This window comes from Narcine bancroftii, chromosome 12, assembly GCF_036971445.1.
Source record: "Narcine bancroftii isolate sNarBan1 chromosome 12, sNarBan1.hap1, whole genome shotgun sequence".
NCBI lineage: Eukaryota > Metazoa > Chordata > Chondrichthyes > Torpediniformes > Narcinidae > Narcine > Narcine bancroftii.
Genome location: NC_091480.1, coordinates 25,203,113 through 25,220,308, shown reverse-complemented (window position 1 = coordinate 25,220,308; position 17,196 = coordinate 25,203,113). Strand labels below are relative to the sequence as shown.

The 17,196-nt window shown below is 39.6% G+C and overlaps 2 protein-coding genes across 10 annotated transcripts in view; one reads left to right on the top strand and one right to left on the bottom strand.

Moving 5' to 3' along the window:
* The window catches only part of LOC138747075 (uncharacterized protein C7orf50 homolog), a 250,789-nt gene that overhangs the window by 168,091 nt on the left and 65,502 nt on the right, over positions 1-17,196 (top strand). The gene's annotated exons all lie outside the window — the stretch shown is intronic.
* Positions 1-17,196, bottom strand: part of LOC138747073 (probable G-protein coupled receptor 146) — a 110,566-nt gene that overhangs the window by 53,292 nt on the left and 40,078 nt on the right. For 5 of the 8 annotated variants that reach the window (XR_011347297.1, XR_011347296.1, XR_011347295.1 and 2 more), the window contains exon 2: positions 14,886-14,968. The exons of 1 other annotated variant lie outside the window; for it this stretch is intronic. The gene's annotated coding sequence lies outside the window, so the exon portion shown is untranslated. Of the gene's footprint in view, positions 1-6,691; positions 8,659-8,752; positions 8,828-14,885; positions 14,969-17,196 lie in introns of all 8 variants that reach the window. 2 more of the 8 variants (XM_069905993.1, XM_069905994.1) reach the window with 2 other exon arrangements.

The following is a 17,196-nucleotide window of genomic DNA, read 5'->3' as shown; positions in this document are numbered from 1 at the left end:
TGGAAGGGCATTGTGGGAAGAGTTGGCCTTTGAATGAAAAGGGATCTGTTTGCTCTGGACAGAGGACTAGTTCATTAGTCCGATGTCTGGAATGGCAAGTTGACGGAAAAAGACAGTGACTTGGCCTGCCTATGTTTGCTGGAGTTTAGTAAAAGTAAGAGGAAAATTAATCGAAACTTACAAACTGCTGGCAGGTCGGGACAGACTGAACGCAGCTTATTCCAGATCATGGGGAAATCTAGAACCTGGGGCCACCTCCAAGTAGTTTGCTATTTAGGACTTTGATGAAATTTCTTCACCCATCAGATGATGTAATTATGGAATTCTCCAGCAGCAATTGAGCCAAATAAGTGAATTTTTTTGGGAAGATATAATTTGAATGGCTAAAAGACTCCAGGGTGATGGGGAATAGTGGAGCATGCTCATGGGGCTGAACGGTCTGCCTCTCCTCCGATTTTTTTACGGTTCCCTCGACAGTTTCAGAGATCTCAGGTTATTAACCCAACCGTTAATGTTTCCAGTTAATCATATGGAAATTTGTTCATGTTATTCCATAATCTGATAACGTTTATTATTTGGAAATTTGAATGTATTCCAAATGACAGCTAAATGAGAGAACCAGCTAAGTGGAGCAGTTGTCAAAGTCAGTAATGCTAAGAAGCATCGAGGGGAGGTCACAGAAAACATAATGGCCTCAGCATCATTAAAGTGATTTATGAGTTAAAACTTCGAAACATATTCAAGCTTGGAATCTGGAACATTCCTTTCTCTCACATTTACAAATGACAGCAACTGCACAGAGGCTAACAGGCCAAGTTCTGAGCCACGAGACCAGCAGTTGAAATTCAATAATCTCTTCAGGGAGCATTATAAACCACAATATGCCCATTACTGTGCAGAGAAACAGTTTTCTTGTCATTGTTAATTACATATGAAGTAGGATTGACAGAAAATGACAATATCATTCCAGTCAGGTCCCTGTCTGGGATCTATATAATCGAGCTGCTAACAGCCTTTTGTTTATGTGTCACTTCAAAGGGATTTGTGTCTCTGTGGGCGAGGTCATTTGTCCTGGAATCACGGGGAGGAAATTCAGACCTCAAAAGCAGGCACGTTTGAGCCAATGAGCAATCAAAATGAAATATTCTGACTCCTCACCTTCTGACTTCAATAGAGAAGGATGAATAAGGTGAAGATGTAAACAACCAACCCTCTTCTGAACACTTGGAGCTGGTGACTCATGATTTTAAAATAAGGCTGTCAGAATTTTTTCGACTTTGTGAGGACTTGGGGCGGAATGGTTAGCTCAGCATTTAGCAGAATGCTGTTGCTGTGCAAGACGTTTTTAAAATCTCCCAGGACCTGTGTGGGTTACCACCGGGTACTCCAGTTTCCTCCCACCCTTCAAAAATAAACAGGGTTGATAGGTTAATTGGGTGTGATTGGGCACCGCAGGTTTCAGTGGCTGGACTCAGCTTCTGCTGTGTTGTAAATAAATGTCATTTAAATTTACATTTAATTTAGGGGGCAAAAGGAGGAAAGAACACTACACAATTACATGTTGGATTTAGTCTTCCCTTTCCCAACAGTCATTCCTGCCCCTTCTAATCTTCTCTGTGATGTGCCTAATTCTTCCCAGACTCTGATTTTCCACAGCGGAATCTATTTTTCCCCTTCTGTGAGTCAAACCTCCTCAGAGGTTATGTGACCTTCTCAGCAAAGACTGAACCAAAAATTTACCTACCATTTTTCTGGGATAAGATTTAAAAAAATAATTGTGTGCTGAAAATCTTTAAAAAAAAAACCATCAGAAAATGCTGTTACCACAGTTGTGGACAATATTTTGCATTTTTCTTTTGGATTACATTTTTTTGGGGGTCCCTGTTATAAATTCCACTTTTTCTGACTATAAGGGGCCTGTAAAGATCTTCACTAATCCTTTTCTGCTCACTTATTCTTTTCTTGATCAGTCAGGGTGTTGGAGGTTACGGGAAGAAGGCAGGAAAATGGGGGTGAAGGACGAATCTATCAGCTATGATTCAAATGATGGAGCAGACTCAAACGGCTGAATGCCGTAATTCTGCTGTTCTCTCTTACGGCCTCGTATCTGGAAGGTGACTTTTGTCATTTCTCACTAGCTCCTTTTACACTTGCGTCCCACTAAATCGGCTGTTCAGTCTCCTGGAAAAGGAATGGCATTTTTGCTGTTCACATTTGACCACTCTTAACTGGGACACTGCACGTGTTCACACTTGCGAGGAACTATACCCGGGATTAGGACTGTTCTACCTTCTACCGGTGACGTCATGATGCGTCGAGCGATGGTGGACCTGCCCTAAATCCTGATCAATGTATTATGATCTTATATTTGAACAAAATTAATCATGCCTATTTATAACATAATTAAGCTTTATGTACAACACAGTATGAGCCCTTCAGCCCTTGTTGTTGTGCCGACTAATATAAACTTGTTTAAGGGACTGTGGCAAAGTGCTAACAATAAATAACAATAGCAGACAATTTTTAAACAGCATGTAAAATTGTTAGCGCTATAGCGCACAATTTATAAAGACCGTGGGAAAATTGGAAGTGCTATTGCGCACAATATATAAATACCGTGGGGGAAAAAGTGATGCCAGACCTGCCCTCCCAGAATCCCATGTAGCAGAGAAAAGACTATGCGCGGATGCATGCACAGAGCATTTATGGAGGTGGCTTCTCTGCCGGACAGCATTTTGGGAAGTCAGATCCCCCATAGCTTTTTCACATGGTCGATAAATTGTGTGCTAAAGCGCTATCAACTTACCAACGCTGTTTAAAAATTGTCCAATATTGCTATATATTGCTATTAAATACCACTCTCTCTCTTCTGCTGTGACTTTCCTTCATTTTAATCTTTTCTTCTTTCACGTTCCTGCACTCACACAAAAAAAAACTTAGGCCATTTCTATCGCAGAATGCAATTGCCCATTCTACACTTGCCTGATGGAAAATGCTGGCATCTGCAGATACCGGGGATTATACTAGGGGTCGAGGCAGTCTATCCCTGACGTGAGATGACTTCATCTCACATCAGCATTGAGAAGATTTTCCTCTCACACTATATATTTTTTTAGGCTGATTGGCCATTAATTCCTGGGACCTCTTACAAGTGTGAAACTTTCCCTAGTTTGTCCCAGCTGAGCCATTCTTCTTGATTTTTTTTGTGTGCCAGGTTGCAATAAACAATTGTTTCCATTGTTCCTTCAATGTCTGCAACTGTTTTTTTCACAATCAACCTCACAAGTAATAGTTCCCCATCATTAATACTCAATGCTCACCTCAAACCATTGTCAATTTGTTTAGATTTGGGACTCCCGATTGTAAATCAACTAATCCATTCACCATCCTAACGAACAATTCTTCCACATTATGGTTGATTCTTCCTCAGCCTCCTCTCTAATTGGTTCTTTGATGTTTAGATCCTAAAAACTCCTGTGTATACACTTCAGGAATCCCTCTTCCACTGTATTGTTGCCTTTTTGGCCAGCCCAATCTACATGATTCCAATGTACTCTGACTGCCAGAAGTAATTTGATATCATCTGTTTATATCTAGTCAGATTAAAAAGGGTGATATTTATAATTGCACAATTTCATGATTTTCATTGAAAAAAATAGAAAGCAGATGTATATACTATTTGCAACTCAGTTTTCACTTTTTATGACACTGACTACAACCAAGTTTCCAAATTGTAATTTCCTCGACTAAAGTAATTATTTAAGTGTCCTCTACCGTTTCTCACTGTTGTGTTCCCCAGAATGTCCTTATCATTCCTGAGGATCTTCTTTCTGTTCCATAACCATAGAACATAGAAACATAGAACATTACAGCACAGAAACAGGCCCTTCAGCCCTTCTAGTCTGTGCCAAACCATTTTTATTGCCTCATCTCACTAACCTTTACCCAGTCCATAGCCCTCCATACCTCTCTCATCTATGTACCTGCCCAAATTCTTCTTAAATGTTAAAATTGAGCCCACGTTTACCACTTCAGCTGGAAGCTCGTTCCACATTCCCACCTCGCTGTGTGAAGTTGTTCCCCCTCATGTTCTCCCTAAGCTTTTCCTTTTTCATCCTTAACTCATATCCTCTTGGTTGTATCTCACCTATCCTCAGTGGAAAAAGCCTATCTACATTCACTCTGTTTATCCCCCTCATAATTTTAAATACCTCTATCAAATCTCCCCTCCAATAGATCCTTATCATGAGTTAAGAGATCTATATAAAGGAGGTTTCTTATGAAATGAATTATCAACAATCAAGATGTGTTGGTTGTTATTCCTGAGGCTGAAAGAGCAAAGGAACTAAATATCCAATTCCATTTATAGATTAGATTTTTAGTTTATTTTACATGTATATGTATTTTAATTCTCAGAAACTATGACCATTCTTGGTTGCCCAAAGAAGTTATAGCAGGGCTTTGAAAGAGTGATAAACTTATGAGCCACTTTTATGGAGCATCAAGGGATGTTCATGTTATGTGGCACTGGATGAAATGTGCCAGACCAAAACAAACCGCAGTTTTATTTCACTGAAAGTTATTTTGTGCCACTGGGACTCGTAATGCGATATTTTTCTCCACTTGTAACCTCTCGATTGCGGATCCAGAATCACTATTTCTGCAAGAGATTATCTTGAATAACTGGAGCCTGCATACATTCTTGCAATCAGAAAGTGTGTAATTGCCACAGTGGCACCTGTTCAGCATTATAAACTTTCAACTGTATACTTTCAGTTGCATATCTTAGAGTTTAATAAACCTACAGCAAATAAAACTTTGGGATCAGTCACTTAGATATTCATGCACGATAATAAGCAAAAATAGAAGATAGGAACCTTTCAAGTGATATTTTATCCACATGATGACCTGGCCCTATTTTTATAGTTGGATAATGTTGCTGTAATTGGTGGAAAGAATTCCAAGGTAAGGGATTAGAGAGGCCTAAAAGTAACTGAAAAGTATGGATGTTCAGTGATTTTACATTTGAAGAGAGAAAATTTGATGTAATTATCTTACAAATAAACATTTTATTAATTGAAATCATAAATCCCTTCCATTGAGAAGAGTGTAGTTTCTCTGAAACCACAACTACATTTGGCTATAACATGAACATGGCTTGGTGGGTAGCAAACACTTTTGTCAAAAGATTATGGGTTCAAGTCCCATTCCAGGCACTTGACCACAAAATCTTGGCTGACACTCCGAGCACAATTCTGGATAGTGTGGTGGTTTTGGAGTTGTAGTCTTTGGAATGAAGCCTTGCATTTCTTTTAAGATAGATAAGATCTTGCGACTCCTATTTCTAAAGAAATCAGAGGGGTTATCCTCAGTACACTGGACAGTATTTATTCTTTGATCAACATTCTGAAAATAGGTTATCTCATTAACTGTCTCAAGCTGCATACAGCAAATCCCATTGTTGCTTTGGGATTTGCTGTGTGCAGATTGGCTGCTGTGCTTCTTGGTTACAAAAGTGTTCAATCGTCAAAGGATCTTCATTGGCTAAAAATCTGAAAGCATAAAAATACAAACTTTTCATTTTTTTAATATACAGTGAAACTCCTGGTATCCAGCACCTATGGGCATTTGGTAGATGCTGGAGAAGTGAATTTTCCAGTTGCTTGAGGTTGCATGATTGGCGAACTAATGGGGAGGTGCGACAATTTTAAACTTCCGTATTTTTTACTTATTTTCCGCAATATTTTTGCCAGTTGCTTGAGTCTGCCGGTTGCTTGAATTCTGGGGTTTTACTGTATATGTATGTTTGGGTTTTTTTTCCCTGCATTGTCTAATGAGTTTGTACATAATACATGCCCTGACTTAATTCAAAGTGAATACAATTGAAACTTTGGAAAATATTTCCAAAATTTTGTTCAATAGTTCTGCAAATTATTTAGTAATAATGTTAGATTTCAAACGTAGGGATGTTATGTACCTCAAAGTACAAAGTGTTTTGTTCTTTTTCCAGTTAAAATAGTGGAATCACAATTTCATTATTCCCTCAAGTTCTTGATTCTTGCAAAATATATTTGTGGGCATATTGTGTCGGTTAAAATAAAACTATCAGTTGTAACACATTGCTCAAATTAGTACAATATGCAAAACAAATGGATTAAAATAATTAATCGGCTCAAAAGCTGCAAGTCCTCCATTGCAAGAACTAATTACATAATTTACTGACACAAAATTGATGTAGCTAACATGTTGAAAGGCACCTTCCAGCTAAATTTTTCAATGATAAAATATAATCAAGTCAAACTGATTGTCATCTGAATGCACAGGTATATCCCGATGAAACAGCATTCTCTGGTCCTCAGTGCAAAACGCACAGACGCATAACCAGACGTAACACACATACAAACATATGGGCAGCAGCATTACAGCGCCAGTGATCGGGACCAGGGTTCAAATCCCACACTGTCAGAAAGGAATTTGTACATTCTCCCCGTGTCTGCGTGGGTTTTCCCAGGGGCTCCAGTTTCCTTCCATTGTTCGAAACTTGCTAAGGGTATAGGTTAATTGGGTGAAATCGGGCAGCTTGGGCCGAAATGGTCTATTACCGTGCTGAATGTCTAAATTTAAAAAAAAACAGTACACACGCAGGACAAGTATGCGTATACAAATAAATAACTAAATAAATAGACAATACTTCCTTAATATGAGCATCTCGGATAGTTAATGCGAGCAATTCCTTTGGTCGTTCAGCATTCTCACTGCCCGTGGGAAGATGCTGTTCCTCAGCCTGGTGGTACTGGCTCTGATACTCCTCTATCTCTCTCCCAAAGGAGACAGCTGAAAGATGCTGTGTGTGGGGTGGAAGGGTCTTCAGTGATTTTGCACACCCTCTTCAGACAACAATCATGGTAGATCATATCTATGGAGGGGAGGGAGACTCCAGTGATCCTCTCTGCCACTCTTGTGGTCCTGTGGATTGACCTCTGATCCATTCTCTGCAGCAACCATATGACATTAGATTTGGGAACTGTCTTTTGGGCTCGTTAATGATATCTCTAAGCTTGAAGCAGTAACAAATGTAACCAGCTGGTAACGTCCAAGAGATTCTCACGGGGCTTCAGCTGTGAAATATTAATGCAAAACGCAGAGCAAATGATTTGCTGTATGAAAAGCTCATCAATTCTTCTTTGAAACGTTACTCTTGCTGATGGGCTTGGTATATTTTCTGTAAGGTCATTTATATCTTCTGTGGTTCTCAACCATTTTATTTCCACCTTAAATAACCCCTTACTAGCCACAGAGCTATGGCATCCTAAGGGATTAGTAAAGGATTACTTAAAGTGGTATGTGAGTGGGAAAAAAGGTTGAGAATCACTGGGAAAACAATACTGCACTGTAAAAGGAAACAAGCCACTGTTAGGAAGGCAAAGGCCTTGTTCCTGTCAAACTAGTATGGCAAAACCTATGATTTCAAAATTAACTTAATCAATCAGTTGGAGCCAATCATATTTATTATCTTATCTTCAAGTTGTTTCCTGTGGTAATGGCTGTGCTTTCTTCAGTATTTGCAGTCGAGAGTTCAGTTGGAGTTGCATAGAGTGCAGAATTCCGTTTTTTAGTTTAGCATGTTAATGGATAACAAGGCACTGTGGCCTCATCAAAACCTTGGACTAGTGCCACAGAATGCAGCTTTTGTGTTTTTCTGATTACTCCTCAGCATTTCTACATGCCAGGCTTCCAGTGGGCCGATGTATGTTAAGCTGATCAAATATTGGATCATTTAAGACAATATCTCTTTATGTAAAGTGCCTTGGGCCATTGGACAACATTGGGGGTGGGAAGAGAAGGGTGTGTCTCAGAGAGAATTATAGTTGTTGACATCTGTGCACAAGGGCACATTGATGAGCTGCCATCATTAAACTCTGCTGAGTCAAGAATAACTTGAAGAATTTAGAATAAACTGGCTACTCTGTGTCAAGAATCACACCCATCACAACTCTGAACAAATAACCTCTGGATATTAGTCAGTTTTTTTGCCCCATTCTATATTTTTTAAGAATTAATAAGCAATGGAAGAATTGTTTTATTTTCCTGTTTTCTTCTTTATACTGTTATAAGTGTTCTTCAAACTAATCTACAGTCGTAGAAGGTTGGACCCCTATAGTCAGTAAAGGAACACTTTCATCCTGGCTGCAAACCCACATATTTGAGATCAAAGAGGTAGATGAAAACGACTATACCCCTTCTCACATCATCCTTGTTTAAAATGAATAAATGCAGTCACAGTTGCACATTTATGTTCCTGAGAGTTCAGATTTCTGGCTCCAGTTTGCTTTGTGAATGAGTTATGTTCAACCACATGAAAGAGGCATACTGTTCGAGAAAACGATGATGCACCCATCTTCCGAAATTTCTTGAACTTGAACCAAGCTTTCCTCGCAACAGTTTCAGCAACAATGATTTGATTTGCCAAAATCAGCGGGTTTCTCACATATGTGGGCAATTTGCTCACTTCTGAGTTGGAAAGTTGTGGGTTCAAAACTACTCCAGAGGTTTGATCATAAAAATCTGGGTTGACACACCAGTGCAATGCAGGGATTTTTTTCTTTTGGTTGAGGCTTTCAGCTGAGGCCTTGTCTGATCTCCTGTGGAACAGGTTCCCTGGGATCATTTTGAAGAAACACAGAGGAAATGTTCATTATGTTTTGAACATTAAATAAAGTATAAACACCAAATCATATTATTTGATCATTACCTTGATCTTGTAATGCAGTGTACAGGAAGGCTGCTGTGTTTCCCACATGAAGTAGTAACTGTACTTAAAAGATGACTGCATGAGCAATAAAGCACATAAAGAAATATTTAGGTTGTGAAAGGTGTGATATTAATGTTATTCTTTCCCGGTTTTATTATTTTGTCTAGATAGTTTAATGGACAAATTCCTCCACCAGGTTATTTTTCACTTCGTTAAAATTTGCATTCACTAGCATGGGTCACCCTTGTCCTCGCTAGTTGACAGCGATTCCATCAGTGATGTAGTCCCTCCAGGTGACCTTGAGTAATTTACTGCAGCTCAAGGAAAGGCACCTCATGCTATGGCCACACGCAATGCTACAAGCAGGGGTATCATGATGTCCTCTAACATTGGACATTGTTCATTGTGCAGCACAGATGTCTGCAGCCATGGAAGCAGTCTGCAAGCTGTGTGATCTCAAGAATTCACAATAAACGAATCTCTGTAAGCACAGCATCTGCATTGTATAAAGCTTGCTGTCAAAACTGCACATGGATCATATTTCATATTCATAGTGGCTTTGATTTAGTTCCCCATTTGAATAGTGGGCCTCAACTTGCAGTTTAACTCAAGAGCAAAAATAATTTCAGTACTGCTCCTGTTCAAATCTTAGAAAGCCCAGTCAAATTAATATGGAAAGTGAGAAGTGGGGGAATGAGGATATGGAATACACCATACTAACCAATTCCACAACATTTGAGTTGAGTTAATTTTAAAATGTCAAAAGAATTCAGATAACTGAATGATTTCAGTTACCTCTCACCTCCATCACAGCTTTTACTCAATTCTGAGGGAATTAATATGAACCACTGATTTTGCATTGTGTTGATAATAATTTAAATTGGATTATGAAAGATTTGTACCACAAGACCTAATAGGTTCACTTTATTTGGGGCGATGTGCTCAGAACAGGCTGATTGCGCTCTCGCACTCCACCCCCCCCCCCCACTTTATTCTAATATTTCCTCATTATGTCCAGGTTAAAATAACTAAAACCATCTGCCCCAGCTGAGAGTTGCGTGGTTCAGATATCTGAAGGGGTTGGGATTCCAAATGCACTTTTTTTTAATGGTAACACCCGATGGTACGGTTGAACATGGTTCAGAAGTCAAAGAAAGTCTTCATTACAACCGTAGGAAGTCCCAATGTTATGACAGCATTCTGTCCCTGAGAACTGTTCATAACCTGAAATTACCAAACCTGTGTGTGGGACAGTGGTTCTCAACATTTTTCTTTCCACTCACATACCACTTGAAGTAATCCCTATACCAGGAGTACTCTGTGATTAGTAAGGGATTACTTCAGGTGGTATGTGAGTGGAAAGGTTGAGAATCACTGCTCTAGAGCCAATTGTTACTGAAATATTTTGCTTGAGAAAAATTGTCCTTTGGAGTTCTGAAACCATGAACATAACGAGTCGATTGGGTACAATTAAAACAATGGTTTTCAAACTTTTTCTTTCTACCCACATACCACCTGAAGCAATCCCTTACTAATCACAGAGCACTTATGGTATAGGGAGTACTTAAAGGGATATGTGAGTGGAAAGAAAAAGGTTGAGAACCACTGGTGTGGGAGATGATCACAGAAAGAGCTGCGATAGCAGTCACCAGCCACCTTCACAATTCTGCAGCATCCAGCAAATCTTTTCTCATCCATCGTTGCCAGTCTTCCAGACATTCATTTCTATGGGTGTCCATAAGTTGGGTGAGTGTAATTTGGGGAGGGCCAGCATACAGACCGTGTACCATTTTGTAAAAGCATGAAGAACTGGGTCGGTGCGAATGGGAAAAGATTTCCTGCTTCGCGAGGTTGAGAGAACAAGAGCTAAAAGACCTATTCAACGATAAGGACAAGGAAGTGCCATCACCGCACATTCCCATGTCCCCTAATGATTCTCTCCTCTCTCCATATCCGAGGATGACATGTGGGCTGCCTTAAGGAGAATAAATCCAAGGAAAGCATCCGGTCCGGATGGAGTACCTGGCTGAGTATTAAAAACCTATACTGACCAACGTGACAATGTATTCACGGATATCTTCATCATCTCAATCTGGCAGGGCATGTTTCAAACAGGTGTTCATCGTACCGATACTCAAGAAGAGTAGGTGGCTGGTACTAGAAGAGCTAAGTACGATGGTAGCCATGGACATGATGGACTAAAGGACCAGTTTTTCTGCTGTCTGACTCTAATCACTCTATTAATCTGATGTTACCTTCGCTTGGAATTTGTCCCACCAGGCCGAGGATGTCAATCAAAAAGATTCCTCTGTGGCATTTGACGGTATCAGTTGTCAACTGTGTACAAAATGCTAGAAAATAGGATTAGCTCACAAGGTGAGCTGCAGAACCTATTTCTGTCATTCATGCTGCTGTGATTTTAATTATGACTCCGCAAAGATTCATTGCTCCTAATCCACGGAATCTCTAGATTTATTTTAGTCCATTTGTTTTCTCCTTGAGTGCCCTGCTGTCCCTTATGTAGCTTCTGATTAAAACAGATTATGGTTAATGCTGTGAACTTATGAACTTGCTTGTATTCAATTACCAAAGGCAGTATCACTCTTGTGTATTCTAAGGACCCCTATTCCAAGTTCTTGCACTGCCAGTACTTGCCAAAAGAATGTTGTGATCCAGCCATTGCTGATAGGAATCTATCAAACATTAAACATGCTCTGCGTTTAACAAGCCCCTTGATTTTTTTAAAAAATGAAGACTGGACTACTTTGCATTTTACTGTAAAGTGTGAAATTTCCCGGTTTGAGGTGATATCGCCTCAAACCGTGCATCTTGACGCCTCACAGTTCGGCGGGCAGCAACCTCCTTTGAAGAAGACCGCAGAGCCGACCTGACTGACAAAAGACAAAGGAGGAAAAACCCAACACCCAACCCAAACCCACCAATTTTCCCCTTCAACCGCTGCAACCGTGTCTGCCTGTCCTGCATCGGACTTGTCAGCCACAAACGAGCCTGCAGCTGACGTGGACATTACTCCTCCTTAAATCTTCGTCCGCGAAGCCAAGCCAAAGAAAGAAGAAATTTCCCAAGTGCATTTAAGCCTCTTTTCCCTTAAAGATTCCAAACAGCAAAAGGGTCCTTTTCCTCAGATCTGCACTTTCTCAGAGATCTCACTATTGCCTCTACAAATTGTATCAAGCCCTTGGATCGGCTACCAAGCACACAGTCCAAAATTATTTTTCTTATTTATTTTTTTGCAAAGAATTCACCATTGAAATGAGCATGGAACTGAGCTGGACTATTTTAGAAGCCATTTAAGAGTCTACCTTAATGTGGACCTGGTATCACAAATACACACATGGGTGAACATTAGCAGAGTTCCTCCTCTGGGAAAAAAAGAATCAGTGAACCAAACTGGTTTTATTTATAACCCAGTAAGTTTAGTGACCATCATTGCTAATTTGCTTTTAAATGTCATTATTATAAATTGAATTTAAATTGGCCTCAGGCCAAATTATAAATGATAACATAAAACAATGTAAATTTGTACATGGCTGGGATTACTCACAGTTGTGATACTTTTCAATTTTTTTGAGCACATTATTTTCAAAAATCCTTCATCAGTTGCTGTGTACCCTTTTAAACTGAATCGCAACCAATATGTCCATCTCCGTGGAGTTCCATATTGTGTATAGCATGAAAATGTTCCTATTTCTCTCCCCTCACATCAACTGCATACTTTAAGCACTGCAAAGGAGTGCAGAGCATTGAGGCATCTTGAGTAATGATAGGGGTTTGTGGACAGTGCTGAACGGATTGTTGGTCTGGAGAGTTGGTAATGATGAGGTTTATTTCAACAGCTCTGTCAGCACTGTGTAATATAATAGGGTTACATGGCTAAGTTGCAAAGCTTTTTGAATGGCTTGGTTATTGTTCTCTTTCTATAGGCATTCTTTTAACAGGAATTTGGGAAAAAAAAGCAGAATTTGTCGAGAGGCAATATTCTGTATGTGTGGGTAGGAAATGAGAAGTCCTGAAAATGATGTGGAGGGCTGGAAAAGTTGACTTTTGATTTGGCTAGATGTAGTAAGGAGATAGGTTGTGTCTCTTTTGATTTGCTGCTTTTACCAAGTGACCAGGATTTACATAGGAAGTAGGAACAGGAGTAGGCCAAAAAAGGCCCATCGAGCCTGCTCCGCCCTTCAATACGATCATGGCTGATCTAATTTATGAAATTATGATTAAGCTCAGTTCTGGATATAGAATATGTTTTGCTGCATTTTTAAGAAGGTTCCATAAATTTGCAGGAGCCTGTAAAGATTGTGCTGTGGCAGCACTGTGAAAAGAGTTATAATTCATTATTAATGTGAACAATATGGAACATGAGAGCTCATGGCACAGGTGGATCTGATATCAATCACTTGCCGCAAATGTTACTCTGAGTGATATGTTAGTCCCCATCTCAGGTGGGACTATTTTGATGGACTGCATTAATACCCTGGGAAATATTCAGAATTGGACCATCATCAATGGCAAAAGGAGTCTTTTGGACTGAGTGGCCAACCCCTGTTCCTGATTTGTAACATTTACCCCTAGCAAAATGTTACCAAAACAGATTAGCTGGTAAGTATTGCCCTGTGGTTTTTCGGAGCTTATTGTTCACTAATTAGCTGCTTTATTTTGAACATGAAGTATTCTATTGGCCTCAGAGCAGCATGGAACATCCTGATACACATTTGCAAGTTGCTAAATAAGTACACTTTTTTCTTTCTTTCACTTATGGCTGATTGGGGGACATTTAAAGGATTAATATTTTATCTGCTATTAATATTCTTTAATTTGAAGCAGCTTTTGACCAGGCATTCAATTTGTATTCATGAAGATTCAGCCTTCAGCTTCTCTGCAGTTTATTGTTGCAGGGTTAGTACTGTATTTAGAAATTGCTGTTTAAAATAAACAAGTGATTTGTCCTTCTGGATTCATGCTGTTGTTCATCTTCCACTTGAGCCTTACTTCATTCCACTGCATCAATCTAACCTACTATTCTCATGCACTTATTTCAAAGCTTATGTAAAAGCATGTTTTAATATTTGCTTCAACCTCTCCCTGTAATAGCAAGTTCTGCATTCTCACCAATCACTTGGGAATGAAAATGATTCTGATTTCTATACCAGATTTTTGCTTACCTTTTTATGTTTATTGCCCTACTTTCATTCTCAAATGCAATTAAAATTGGCTAACGAACTAATGCAACCAAAAAAAATCTTTCATTAATTGTAGATATAACTTTTCTCACAATAGAACTTGGGTAACTATTTCTGTTTAATCATCAACTTGTGGCCCATAGTCATGCCTTGCCAACTATTTGTCTAAAATTACTAAAGGTGTGTATGGTGGAATATTAATCTCCTTTGCAGATTGCAGGAGCCATGGCAATTGAGGTTGCCAAGTCTCCAGGAATGTACCAGAGTCTCCCAACAATTGAAGATTAATCTTCAGGGCAGTGCTGGAATCAAAGAACAATGACTAGGGCACAAAAAATAACATTCTTTTAAAAACAGTATTGATTAATTATAAAGCATTTCAGATGATAAAGGAAAGGCTCCTTAACTTCTGGCAAGAATTAGCTAATGAATGAAGAGACTGCCTTTTGTTCAGTGCAGTAAAATGTTGACGTTGCATGGTTGTTCAATGGAATTAATAGAGAAGCATCACAGTCAAAGGCAGATAATAAAGCCTCTAGGAATATATTCAGACAGCATTAGAAATCTTAAACAGAGGTTTTTCTAAGTGAGTTCAGAGAAATTCAATTGTTGCCAAATCCTTGAGTTCATGAACTTTCCCCTGTCATTGCTTTTCAGTTAACAGAGTACCAGTTCTGAAGAATTGTGACCAATTCTAAACTTGGTTCTGGCCCATATTCACATGCCTAAATTTCTATAGCTCACCAATAAGAAACCTAGTGGTCTATACTGCACCGGAAGACATTTGGCACATTGATTTTCTTATTGTAAAGTAAGTAGTCGACTCATAACAGTTCTGCATTTTCTTTTGGTTCAAGTATTTATACAAGGAATAAAAGTTCTCCCAGGATTATTATAATTTATTTTGTGCGAACACTGAACAAACCACTTACCGGATACTGCTGTTGTCTTAGAAATGTGGATAAAAAATACTCCATATTGCTTTTGCATTTGTAGTATCAAGTAATGGATGTATCTGAAGAACAAGTAACAGAGCACAGGGTAAATGGTGATTCCATTTTGGCGGAATAGATTTTTTTGAGTTGCTATTGCCCATATAATGAGGCAAGGGCCATTGAAATAACCATAGATGGTCAACTCAGTCTAGAATGGGATCCGATCTCAGTTTTTTTGAGTTGGATGTGAAAATACTACCACTAAGCCAAAGGCTTCTTGTAATAACATTTTACATTCTCCAATAGATGCTATCACAAGCAAAAACAAACATCAGGCTTACAAACTAGTGATACAAACTAGTCTAGTATGGGGACACCAATACCTCCGAGCGTAAAGCCCGGCAAAAGGTAATGGACACGGTCAAAATCCTCCCCACCATTGAAAACATCTACAAAGAATGCAGCCATTGGAGAGCAGCAATGCTAGGATGTCCTAAACAGGGCAACCCCATCATCACCAGGAGTGGGTGTCGGAACTTGAACCATCAATCAACTAATCCAGTCACTTGTAAGATGGCTCGTGAGAGTTCCCTTGGGACCAAGGGGCATTGTAAGTACTATAAATAGTTCTCTAATTGTAAATAAAAGGGTTCATTCTTTGGATTTGGGAAAACACTGGTGTCTGTCATTTCTCTCTCGGTCTAATGACGTAGAAGCTTGTATTCCATGCAACGCACAAGTATTCCGCACATTTACAACAAGCACCAATCCTCACGGATCCACACCACCCAGAACACGCTCTGTTCTTGCTGCTGCCATCAGCAAAGAGGTCTAAGTGCCACAGGACTCGCACCATCTGGTTCAGGAACAGCTGCTCCCCCTGCACTATCAGACTCCTCAGACAAACTCAATCAGGGACTCATTTAAGGACTCTCAGTTTTGTACTTTATGGTTTTTTGCCCCCTCTTTGTATTGCACAGTGAGTTTGTTTACATTTCGTTATTTGGTGACATGTGTAAATTATGTGCAGTTTTTTTTTGCACCCCTGATAAGTGGCGATTCTGCCTCACCCACAGGAAAAAGAGAATCTCAGGTTTGTACATGATGTCATGTATGTACTCTGAAAATAACTCTGAAATCTGACAAACTCTTAATGGGGAGAGCAGATGAGACCATTGCTTTTCAAAGCAAGGGGACAACAATCTGACCAGAATTTTTGGAACTGCAGGGTAAAGACAGAGACGTGGCATTTGGTAAAGAGTTCCCTTAGGGAATCAGCAAACCTGTGTTCAGGTTGGACTCCTTTAGTAGCATCATGTTCTCTGCAGCCACTCTGTTACACATTCTGGAAGATTAATTGTATCCAGCAGCATTCCCGGGGTGGCGGGGTGTGATCTTATAGATATAAAGGGGGAACTTTTATAACCTTTTTAGTTTAGTCTCTAAAGGGGCCTGAGCTGAAACATGGACTGTCCATTTCTACCAGTGGATGCTGCCTCACCCATTGAGCTCCTCCTCCAACAGTTTCATTGTTTGCTTTGTATTAAGTAACCCTCTGCTGTCAAAACAAATTTTTTTAGTGAAAAGATAACTGAGTTTTAAAATGCATTCTATAAATATGCTATTGCTTCATTCTTAAGAGGAAACCGTAGCTAACTACCTTGGAACCACATTGTGTGCCCTACTTTTGCTACCAAAGTGCTTTTGCAAAGTAATTAGATCAATTACTAATGTTTATTTCAGTGGTATCCAGTTTAAAATGTGTACTTCATGGACTGAAATGTGATGACAACCATTTCCATGGCTTTTACCATCACTTAAAATATTTGACCAGCACTCAGTGCTATCTATCACAGTTGACGTTTCCATATTTAAAGGAGTCATCTTAACATTGGCCTTGTCGGGATAAAAACACATTGCATTATTGCTTATAGGGTAATACCAAGGGAAAGAATCACAACAAATCTAGCAGCTCAATACTAAATGTGTATGAGGTGCCATGGTCTCCCTACAAGGTCCAGATTGGGTCCTTGTGTCTCATATATCCCTCACTATTATTTCCAAGAGTAAAATACGAAACCTAGCCCTTTTTACACAGCCACTTCATTCCGGGATATTTGTAGTTTTATTACGCTATGCCTTCTATGTAAAAGACACGGACATGGAATTGGGGGGAGGGGGCGGGGGGGGGGGGGGGGGTCATTCCAGTCCTGGCTTTTTCCCGACGGCAGAGGTAGTAACCACGCCGGATCATCTCCTGTGTAAAAGGGGCAATTCGGCATTCCAGAACCATGACGGGAGAGGATGT